The sequence below is a fragment of the Idiotropiscis lumnitzeri genome, chromosome 9 (assembly GCF_059441095.1).
Source record: "Idiotropiscis lumnitzeri isolate Australia: NSW breed Sydney's pygmy pipehorse chromosome 9, RoL_Ilum_1.0, whole genome shotgun sequence".
In the NCBI taxonomy this organism is placed as follows: domain Eukaryota; kingdom Metazoa; phylum Chordata; class Actinopteri; order Syngnathiformes; family Syngnathidae; genus Idiotropiscis; species Idiotropiscis lumnitzeri.
The window spans coordinates 17019373-17032090 of NC_142399.1; positions in this window are offsets into that span (position 1 = coordinate 17019373).

Consider the following 12718-nt stretch of genomic DNA (forward strand, 5'->3'; position numbering starts at 1 on the left):
AAGATGTCAAAATAATCAACAGAAATAATGCGTGATCTTTTGAAATTAACTGTACATACAAACATCTGACTAGACGCGTGTGTGTGCGTGTGCGTGTGTGTGTGCGCGCGCGCGCATGTGTGTGTGTGCGTGCGTGTACGTGTGCGTGGGTTTGGGAGAGGTAACAATATCTCAGATGAAGACCAAACTGTGGCACACTAGTTAGAACTTTGGACTCAACCAAAGCGAAACCAAGTGGGGTGCCGCAATGTTCAGTCTGCACTGGTCCAACCTGAAAGTAAACTATGTGCAGTGTTTGGACCAAAGGAGACTGGACTGCTTACAGCTCAGTTCAATTTCCACCAATTTTACCATCCAGTTTGTGCTTTGGTCCTTGAGCCTAAAGACACAAATCAAAAATACCCCCCTCTCCCCATACCGCGCGCACGCACCCCCCCCCACACACACGTTGTGATGTGAAAAGAAAATGTCACTGTTCTGTTTATTTGAGTAGTTTTGGGGCAAAAAAGCTTTGAGGTCAAGTATTTTTCTTGCAGGTTTGTTTTGGCTCTTGTTCAATGCACTGAAGTAACAAGTCAAAGTAAATAGTAGTATAGGTCTAGTTGTTTTTTTGTCCTCTAGCCATTGCGACTACGCTAAATGGTAGATTTGTTGGAGTTTTCTGTTTTAATGTCTCAAGCAGTATGAAAACAATGTAACGCAAGGTAAGCATTGAGTAAATATTTTGCATAACTCAATGCAAACAAACACTTTGCACTATAATTCAGACTTTGTTGTCTTATCTTGTACTTCTCCCACCTGAACCCTCCCCCAAAACCAAATAAGATTGAAATGACCTAATGATCTAAACTGGTTTGAAGTTATGACTCAAACAAAGCCCAACATGCTCTAGACTTTAGCCACACGGAGTGAAATCATTTTTGGTATTGAGATCATAAAATGATCCTGCACACATCTCGTGTGCGCTACTGCACAAAAACAGGCAGGCCTGCATGCATGTGCCGTGAACATTTCCGGGACAAGGAGTATTTTACAGTTGGAGAAGAGGCATGCCACGTGTGTGACATTAAAAACAAATGCTGTGCCGAGCATTTTTAATGCGCAAGAAGCGGGAGATGAGCTTAACTTCCCAAAGTAGGATCTGATTTCGTTCAACCGATTACGATTCCTGCCGTGTGCAGATGGCTGCGTTGTGGGTGTTATGTCCTTACGAGCGGTGTTTGCGCTTGTGTATTAAGCCGCTGATACACCGGCCCAAAGCAGCACTCTGATCTTCATGCGTGTAAGGTAGGAGGACATATTATAATGACTGCATTGTCCATGTGTGTAGCGAACAAAGGCATGGCAGACATGCTGCTGTCTGCCACACTTCCTGGAATTTGGAATTCTTGTTCTCCGAAGTGTATTTTGTGCCATTAAAAGACCATCCGGCGCTTCATCTTCCACATCAAAAGTGGAATCTCACTTGGTAGACTTATTTGATTGCATTGGCCGGAATCTGTATGGACATATTCTTTCTGTATTGCTGCCGTGGATGCAATCCATTCAGCGTCTATCTTTGTGCAGTCTAAGTTTACACACGTGACAGTTAACTAGTGATGTGTTTAATGAACGTGGCCGCCAGATATATTATTTTAAAAATCATATTCAAAGTTATTACATGAAAAATAATAAAGTCATCAAATAAATTCTAGATCAATTTTGAACTTCTTACTGCTACAAACGGTGTAAATATGTGAAGTGTCCCTTTTAAGTTTGTGTTCAGAGGGAACCGTTTTATTGAAAAAAGCAGAGTTTATTGAATATTCCGATGGAATTTCAGTGCAAGCTAATGAAAAGCAGGAATTGATATTCTCCGTAATGCGGGTCAATTGTACCCATCATTAGATATGAAATGATGTCTAAGGCTGTCCCCCTGAGAACACTCGCCTAATCACCAACAGGAAGTTAAAAGTGGAAGACAGAAGCCCCCACCCAGGGGCTCCTCCTCAAAAACCTTTGCAACCATATTTTCCATACTTCACTACTACTCCCCTGCCCTGATAAATACTTGACCTTATAATGGACCACTGTGTCAATTGAGTAATCTTTACATTTTGGGGTGACTCCATATATATTTATCTTTCGTCTGGGATGCAGTTTCGCGAGTACAAGTCCACCTGAGTTTCAATGACAAGAGGTGACACTAACATGGACAGCACATTACATTCTAAATGTTAAGATCTACTGGAATGTGCTGAATTGTCACCTATTTGTGTTATACAAAACAAGGCCAGTTTTTTTTTTTAATTCTTTGCTCATTGTTGCTTTCTTTTTTAAACTATGTATAAATATATTAAAGTGTGTGCAATAACCTTCCGCTTGTATCTAATTTGGGCCAACACATGTTCATCTGTTTTTCCCTCAAAATATTTTGGGAGCAGATTGCGGACAAAGGAGTGGGTGTCTGGAAAGGGTGCTGAGGAGGGGAGAAGGGGACGATGGGTGGGAGTCCACAGGGTACGGCTGGCTGGCTGTTTATGGAGGTGAGTCTGAGGGGGCAAAGGTGGGGGGGTGTTGGTTGGGGGGGGGGGGGTACTGCGTGTGCATGTGTGTGTGTGTTTGGGTGTGCGTGTGTGTGCGTGCATTCATCTGCATAAGGACATGCATGCACTCGTCTGCCGGTGAAGCCGTGTTTGTGTGCGCATTGGCTGCTTGTTCATCGGCCTGCGTGTGCGTGTGTGTGTGGGGGTGTGTGTGTGTGTGTGTGTGTTCTTTTGTTTTGCTCTGGGTTGCTGGGTGATGGGACCAGCTGGGAGGGCTGAAGCCATTCACTTCCCTTCTGCTACCCTGAAGGCAGCCAGCAGGGAGAGAGAAAAAAAAAGAGGTCGGCAGACTGAAATAATGAAAAAAAAAAGAGAGGGAAAGGGAACGAGACTGTGTGTTGATGTTTATATCTCCCTGCAAAAGAGAAAGTGAGCAAGGGAGTGATTGCGGTAACAAAAAAAAAAAAATACAATGTGATGGCGAGAGCTCATGAAGAAGATATTCACGATGGAAAGTGGTATGATGCTGCGGGGTGGGGGCGGGCTTGTTGTGGTGGGGTTAGCTAGATGAGTCGTGATAGAGCTGAGGAGCTGACTCAGGCAGTCTGCTTTGTCGTAGGAGGTAAGACGTAATAGATGACTGCCTATTTTACTGGATTGAATTACTACAACTAACTGTCAATGCTGTTGGAATAGAAATTCTGGTGCAGCTGCATGCACATATGAAAATGCACATTCGTGCACACGACACACTCGCACACACACCACCACCACTGATTGTGAGCATGAATCAGTACAAGAAAACAGAAGTGCCCGGGGAAGCATAGTTTAGTGGCCTTATGATGGTTTTGAAAGAACAGTACTGGGATCACAAAGCCGCCAGAGGGTGGGAAAAGGGAGAGAAAGATGGCAAAGAAGCTAAACTGTCGCTGCAGGCTGCTGAACCGCTGCGGCTGTTTCCTTGTCCCTGACATGAGTCGGCACAAGATTAATGACCTTCCTGTTTTCAGCTCCTCTATCTCGCGCGTGACAATTTTTGAAGTTCTTTTCCAAATGTAACAGAATGTAAAGGAGGGAAGCATACAAATGGTGAATGTGCACTCACTCTGTACCAATGCAGGTACACTTTTCACTCTTACTGGTAACTATTCTTTCCATTGCAAGAATTCATAACAACACTCATCTGTCACCTGTAGTGGGTGTCAACAACCCTTTGCTCTATAAACAGTCGGCAATCCCCAGATCGCTTTTCTATTATTCAGCTGAGTTGCTTTTTCAGCTAACCTGTGGCCTCAATTGCAAATAAACTAAGAGTGAAATCTCGGTCGTGATAGTACTTGTGAATGGCCCACTTAGTTATTGTCAAGTGCTTTCAAGTTCAAACAACTGCAGCATATCCGTGTGACTGCTACTCTTTAACTACTACTAGAATGTGTCACACTCTCCATTTTGTCCTAAAGTACTCACATGCACATTCTATGCAATCTAATTCAAGGCAAAAGTAATAAAACACACATTTTAAATGCTAGCGTTACATAACTGATGAGCGCCACATAATGCTCACTACTACGAGTTCGCGTTTCCCGTTGGTTATAAAACTTCTCCCATAGTCAGTACTTTTTGTTTTATGATTCATTTGAATGAAATCGGAGAGGCAAGAGAAAAGACATTAATGAAAGTAAGCTGGTTTAAAAGCGAATGTGAAAGAGAGAACAAAAACTTATTTCCTGTAAGTCACCTGACAATGGAGGCGTTACATTGACCCAAGTAAACACCCCCCTCCCCTCTCTCTCTCTCTCTCTCTCTCTCTCTCTTCCTCTCTCTCTCTCTCTCTCTCTCTCTCTCTCCCTCTCCCTTTCTCTCTATCTTGCTCTGCTCGTCTGCTTCCTGTATGAAGTTCATGTTGAGAAGGCAAGCTGAAAAGTTGTTTATCTTGTCATTTCTGTGTTTCTTTGTATCTCTCTCTGCAATCCGTCACTCTTGATTTTCATATCCAACAATTGGTCAAATTAAAAATTAAAGACTGCCTACTGTACGATGTATACACATTCGAGTGTTGTGGACAGTTTTTAACAGCGGTTTGACATTACTGTTTTATATTTGCAACTGTGTTGTCCTTTGATATGTTTTAAATAGTTTTTGGATAGCAGATAGCAGGTGTGTGAAATAGGATAAATCTGCTAGGACCAACATTAAAAAAAAAATCCAAACTTAAATGTAAGTGCATTTGTTCAGTCAGGGAAAAAAATTGAATCATTTGTTCCACAATTAATAGCATCCCAGATGTTAATACTTTGTACAACCACCTCTTGCCAACAAAAAAAAAATCACCTAATCTTCTCCGATAATGTTTCATTAGAGAGAAGAATAAAGGAAGGCGGATCTTCAACTATTCTTCCTTGCACAATCTCTCAAAATCAGCTAACTAGCTAGCTCACTCCACAGGGTTTTCAATAGGGTTGAGGTCTGGGGACTGAGATAGCCAAGGGAGGAGCTTAATTCCGTGTCTGGTGAACCATTTATACAATCTTCAGTATGAGTGTGCTTCTGTAATTAAAAAAATCATTTTAAGGCATTTAAAACATTTTAACCATGGATGCAAATAACTATGGAGCAGTTTTCAGATAAGAAGCAAATAACATTTCAGGGTCGTGTGTAGTAGTTGCGTCAATGAGAAAGGAAGACGAGGCAGAGAAGGTCATCTACAATGCATACAGTATTCCTGTGAGTATTGTTGTACTGAATGGTTTGGTCGAATATGTTGGTGTTTACAGTAAATATACAATGTTTCATTCTCTTTTGTTGTATGTTAGCGTTACGATTTTGGACTTTGATTAATATACCGTATATGGTTTGATTGAACATTTTGTTCTTTAATATGTTTTTGTATCATGGGTCAGTTTTTCCGTAAACTTCAGCAGGGAATCACAAATAAACAGCTTGAAGTTAATGTGCTTTTCCTCTTACTTGTATAGTGAAAAAAGAGTTTAGGACGAGAGTGAAAATAAGGAATACTTAAAAATAATAAGTTAAAGTGTGTTGTAAAACTATTAAAATTATATAGATTTTTCTAATGGTATGGTCAGATTTGTTGAACGATAAACGGAGGTTCACTGTATGATCCTACTGAGCAGGGAGTCAGACTTAAAAAGATGTTATATAAATTTAACACAGCCCTTCGCAACATCATCATAACAAGTACATTTTATTGCATGATGCTTATTTATTCAGGCCTTACCAAAGCTGGCATCGCTCTATCCTATGCATGCAAAAAGTTATTAGTCTGTCATTTTGGTATGACAACACTTGTGAAGTTTACTAAAAGCCCCGTCACAGTGCTGGCTGACTTTTCAAAAGTGAGATAAATTCAAAACACGACAAGCATATTGCCTTTCTCTTTTTACATTTACTTATGATGCCAAGGTGTGAAATGGGTGACCATCAAGAAGGAACTATATGGTAGGAAATGTACATTATGTACATTAATCATTAGTGCCCAGGTTTACTAACGATATGGATACATTTATTTTTTTATTTTTTTAAGCAAAATGGTATGTTCACATTAACATATATTTTTTTTTTTTATAGAACACTAAATCACAACAGCCGTTTTCTCAGGACACTTTACACATGGAGAATGTCTAAGACCACAGTCCTCACATATTAAAAGTGTAACTGATCGTCATCCTTGACCACTTGGGTTAGTGAATACAGAGATATGTGGAGGGACAGAAAGAGCGAGAGAGAGCAAGACAATGTGTAAGAGATAGAGAGAATGCGAGAGACAGAGAAAAAGAGCGAGAGAGAGAGAGAGAGAGAGAGCACACACCTACACTCACAGAAAGCTGGCATTTGTGGAGCTCTGAAACTCGGCCTCTTGGAACATGCTTGTCTCCTATTATAAGGAGGGGCAAGAGAGATATTAGTGTCACTCGTAGCTCAGAAGAGAGAAATAAGAACATGCAGTACGACAACTGTCTAGCAGTGTAACTAGGAACCATGCTGAGGTGGAGAACAACTATCAAATTATCAAGAAAAGATGCAGATCCATTGGAAACAAGTACAAATTTGAGTGATGGTACCTAAAACATCGAGAGAAAAAAAAAAAAAGACAAAATGACGTAGGTAGCTGTCCATCAACATCTGACACGCGTGACAGTGAGAGGGCTCACCTGTTTTCTGGGTTTGGTCACATGACATTCACTATGCGAGACCGAGGGTACTTTTAGGTCAATTCTGGCAGCTTATTCCACAAATGCAATATTAATCAGAATACCATGTTTGGACTTGTAGGGGCACCAAGAACATATTATTGCACTTTTTAAAAAAATTGAGTTCTTCTTTAACAGAACCTACTCTTCAGCTCAGTCAACCACGTGCTTATCGGTTCCCTGCTGATGATCTCCGCCTGGCATAACATGACCGCTTTCACACTGCATTCCTGGTAAAATATTAACAGTAGAGCTGGACTTTATTTTACCTGACCGTTTCAAATGGAATGATTGGTTGTGACGGCGCAACAACCACAATTGCATTGAACGGAAAGGGGAGTCGGCAACAGGAGCGCATTGAAATGCAGTGGCACATCGACTTGTGAATTACTTACAATCAAGTTTGCTTGATTGTAAAAAAAAAAGGAAAAAAGATCATCACATACAAAAATAAAATCCATCTTAAAACGCAAAAAGGTCAATTATTCCTATGAAATAGAGAATCATTAACCTTTTTTCACCTGCAAGTTTGAAAAACCTAAAGAGTCTACAACCCTTATGTATTGTACAGTGTATTGAACAAAAAGACAAAATTACATGATAGGATCTCATTGGCTTGTTTGTGTGTATGTAGGTTTGTGTGTGTGCGTGCGTACGTGTTCATGTTACAGCAGTTGCCGGGAACCATATATTTTGTGAGCAGATTTCACCAAAGTGGAAGGTTTACTGGCCTTACTTCCTGTTTTTGAAGTATGTGAGTCAAGGTATTTTACAAGGACTTAGGAAGTAATATTTTATTTGGAAGAAGCGAAATGAGGCTGTGTACAGTTAAAAATTCACACAGGTGTTTTCAAGCTTGTGTACCAGTGAAGGCGAAAAGCTTTTAATGCATGTTAATGTCAAGTTTCGCAACGAGGTTGTGGAGGACCCAAACGCAGGGAAGCGACGCAAGGAGTGGTTGGTGTTCAATTTAAAGTGAAAAATGCAAACAAACTCCTCGGATATACAAATAGATCAAAGTTCAAAAGGACAGGGATCAATTAAACACACGGACTTCAAATGAACTAAATTACTACGAAAACTGAAAGCCGCTGAGGAACGGACGACAGACATTTGCCAGGTCACAACCAGCAAGGAATGAAAGGAACAAGAAATAGAAACAAATTGATGAGACAACAAGGAACACCTGGACAAGACGCAAAGGGTTGGCGGGAGCTGATTGGTCAACACTAGAGAGCGGTTAAATGAACACAGGTGGACACAATAAGGAGACAATATAGGTTTTTAGCTGAGCCCTGAGCAACTGTGATGTCATTTTCAGTCGACAGAAGTGACAAAATGGCCATCCCCTGAGATGGAATTTACTGCTTAAGTCTTAATTCCATCAAGGCAATTTATTTCAGAATGAATTTCATCTAGTGGCGCTGCATAAAATAATATACTCTTAAAATATTTTGGGGTTGACATCCCCTTTAAATAAAATAAAGTTGGATTTATTTAAATACATTTTTACAACAGCAGTTCCAGCTCAATTAAAAAAGTTTTTAAACTGTTTTCTATTCTGCATTGTGACATTTAAACTGTATTTTGAACTTTAAAAGCATCACTACCATCTGATATCATCCATTTGTAATTATATTATTTCACTATTTGGCCTAGTTTTTACTTCAAATATCGTATCAAAGACGTTTCTGGCTATATTTAAAAAATAAATGAATAAAAAAAAAAATATATATATATATATATATGGAAATGTGGACGTTTGCTTGTGTCCTAAAGTTGCGTATTTGGAAAATCTACAAAAATAAATCTATAGAAAGAAAAACTTCAGAGGTCAAACAGTTATATATATATATGTATATGTCATTATATTATTATGAGACTTCAGTACTGAGATTAGTCTCTGACCATAGCTTTTTGGTATGTTTTATGCAATGCCACAATGGAAGGGCAATACTGAGACGCAAAGATGAAAAAGGAGTGATGATGACCACAGAAATTGGAAGTGAACATCTCTACCCTGGCTGCTCAGTACAAGGTGACAATAATTTCATATGAGAAAGACTAACAGAATGTACTCCACAAAGGCTCACAACATAATATGAAGACATTCACCTTGAAAGCACAAGGAGTAATAGCCCCGTGTACCCATGAGAACACAATTGAACACCACATGTAAGCTTATGTTAAATGCCTTAATTCTGTGCATGCATGCTATGTGCCAGTCACACATTTTCACACGCCGTAAGTTTTATTTCATAAATAGCATGAAAAAAAAACTGAAGGCTGACCAACATCCAATAACAGTTATGTTCGAATTCAGAGTTTCTAGTGTTTATTGTTCATGTGCGTGTACCTTGGGTAGTAAGCCGGAGTGCATCAATGGAGAGTAAAGATAGGAGACGAAAAGGAGTTGTAGAGAGAGTGGGAATATAAGCAGATGGGTGCTTTGGGGGGGACGACCCCAAAACTCCCCTCGTTGTTCACCCGCGCTGGACTCCCAACCCCTCCTCCTCCTTTCCACCCCCAACGTCTCCCTCTGTGCTGCGCTGTGTGACACACCCTGTTTTATAGCTTATGACGATCTGGTCCTCTTCTTCACACATGCTCCCAAAATCTTGCAGCAGACACAGATGTTTTGATTGGATTCTTTGTTTGTTTATTTTATTTTTTTAAATTTTTATTTTGTGTTAAAATGTCACTCAAAAGAGAATTCAAATAATTTAGAAAATATACATGTATAATTATGAGAAGTTATCTTGATACATTTGAAAATAATGGTTTCTTTGTGTAAATGTGTTGTGGCTGTTAGACATATTTCATTCATAAATATCTGATTAATGCAAAGGTCTACCATAATGATGCAGACTTCTGAAATGTGCTCAAATATTTGGATTAAATGATTTTATTTACGTGAAGACACTCATTTTTTGTCTCACAATATTCTTCAAGTATGTTTTAACAAGGTATGTAACAGATCACTGAAAGTTAGCATTTTGAAATTATCATTACTGCATATTCCCAGTAACTCACAGTGTCCCATCACTGGTGAGCTATTTTTAGAATAGGCTAGCCTGCTACTCATTTATACCTCGGGGCTACCAGGTGCTTGCAGGCACCACATTGGGACCCTTCTTTTAAATCATCCCACCGTGCGGTACACTTATGGAGGGGCACTTGAATGATCTGAAGTAAGTGTGTATGCGTGTGCGTGTGTGCGTGGGGGTGGGTGTGTGTGTGTGTGTGTGTGTTCGGACGGGCTTGCTCTCCAAGTGCCCACTTCATGGTGAGTCATTTAAAGATATTGAAAGAAGCTGATCTGATTAGCCATAATTGAAGTTGGTTGTGACCACACCCACAATGGCTCAGCCCTCCTTGCAGATCGGCCAGCCTGCAGTCATCGGAGCAGTGGCTCTTCTCTGAGCACCTCTGGAAGACCACAATATATTGATGTCCCCGTCACTGAAGACACTGCACCAATCCTTCTGTAGATCTCCACTCCATTCCTACATCACTCATGCACCCCAAGATACTTCTTCACTCAGAGCGGGCGCTCTGATCTCTGTTGTAGACCACGAACCCCACCTACACTGAATTTAAAAGGAAAGAAGTGAGCCTGGAATCAATTCAGCTGCGTTTACTCCCACAACGGCGAAAACGCCCATTTCTACTTGCGCCCGTCAACGAAAATGCCAAAAGAACGAAAATCTCGCCCCGTGCGCACTTTTAGACGGCACTTTGCGCTAGACTTATGCTGCACACAAAAATAGGACCCTTAGCTTTGGTGTGGCGTTTGCATGTTCTCTCCGTACTTGTGTGGGTTTTGTCCATGTAATGCTTATTCCAACATTCCAAAAATCTCAGGTTGATTAATGAGTTTCAATTCAACATGTGTGCAAACGTGAGTATAAATGTTTCACTGGCGACCAGTCCAGGGTGTCCTCCACTGGAATAAAAGTGAGTTTAGGTAGCTGGCTCCAGCTCACCCATTATTCTAAAAAGCAATAGAAAATGGAAGACAGTGAATGGCCTGATCTTAACCCAATAATATAATGTTTTCCACTCAATGAAGACAAAAGTGATGGCAGCCTAACATCCCTAGAGAGCATTTGTTGATGTCCATCGCCTGCAGTCATTGACGACAAAGGAATTCCATTCAAGTCTAAAAAAATATTTACACTTATATCAATCATATATTGAAAAATGGAAGTAAAATAAATCAATAAAACGCCTCTACTCCCAAAATGTTATGAAACATTAAATTGAAGCTGAATGCCGACACATCAATCACATCTTGATACCTTTATTTAAAATAATTTCTGGTGCTGTATAAAGGAAACTGTAGAAAACGGCCATTGTCCAAATACATTTGGACCAAGGCAGGGAAAAGAGAAAAAGCAAGAAAGAGGAGCAACCGGATTTGTCACCAAGAGGGAGATAAAAGAAGAGCGAGAGAAATCAAGCTAAAGGGAGGGAGGGATGTTGTGGGTACAGCGCTCCAGTTGGTGTTGCTATGGCCCTGCCCTCTCTGCTCACTGAGCCATTTCCTGTTTTTGACCTGAAATCTTTATTTAGAGCCATTCCTCCTCACTGCTTGCTATTCATGACTTGGCTTGAATTGCAGAGAGATGAACGCTGCAAAATATAATTTCAGATAAATCAGATTTTGGGGGTTCGTCATTTGGTACTATTAAGATTATTGTCAGAGCGTAGTCAATTTTGACCGGTTAGAAGGTTGTCGAATTGGTGATTAATAACAGTTATCCAACATTTATAACGTATTATGAAACTGACAGAATCCCTTGTTGGTTGCTGCTTGGCTTCTGATTTGTTTGGATAGGCGAACAAAAATATTTCCCGCATTGAAAATAATAGAACTAGACTGCAGGGTCCCCGACATCCGAGGTTTCGAGGTGACGAAGAGCACACAATGAATACGGTGCCACGCGCCATGAAATAACACATTCAGTTACCACCTAAACTCTGTTTTTCAGACGAATGTTGTATATGGGGTCGCGGGTTAGATTACGGCTCCGGCCTTCCTGTGTGGAGTTCGCATATTTTAACCGTGCCTGTGTGGGTTTCCTCCGGGTACTCCAGTTTCCTCCCACATTCCAGAAAACATGCAGAGCAGGCTGATTGGACACTCTAAATTGCAGTTGTTGTTTCAATTATTATTATTTTTTATTATCATAAATTTGGGCTATGTTCTAAACTGAGGACCTTTCTAGTGTTTTCCACAGTCAGCGTTCATAAAAACAAACAAAGAAACAAACGTCGGACGATCATCCGAAAAAGTTTTAATTCAGAAAAAAAACACGCAAAGCCTAAAAATAAGCAAAGTGGAGTTTGCTTGCTGCGTGCGTATCTCTCTATTGCAGCTGCATAGTGACGTGACACCTGGTGCCATTCATACAACAAATAATAGCTTTGTGTTCAACAAAACAGGGCCAAGTTTCACACTGGTTGAGTAAATTGTGATTAAATGGGACATTATTATTTCAGAACATATACTTTTTAGTGTCACATTTTTGTTTGGTGGTGTGCTTGGTTGGCTGGGTAATTAGTTCATATTTAGTCATCACAACAGTCCTTAAAAGGTTAAATGCTAATATCCTTATTGCTTATTGCTTCAGACTTAAATTTCTCTCATAGGATTAATACAATACAGTATATCTGTTGATCTAGCTTGGCGTGTGCAGCATCGTGTAGTTGTGGGTAAGTAAAAAAGTGCATTATTTGATTGTTGCTTAGGCTTTCACAAAATTAATTGCGACAAGAAGGAAGGAAATCTTTTTTTTATAGCGCCGCACCTCAATGATAACTTGAGTTGCTATGCAACTTCCAAATATTTGTGGCATTTAGTTGCATGCCATTAGTGTTACTTGTAGTGCGATGATAAATGTAGCTTTGTTGTGTTACTTAATCCAATTCGATTTTTTAGAGTACAATCTACATAGTTTGTGAAATGTCTGTCGCCCT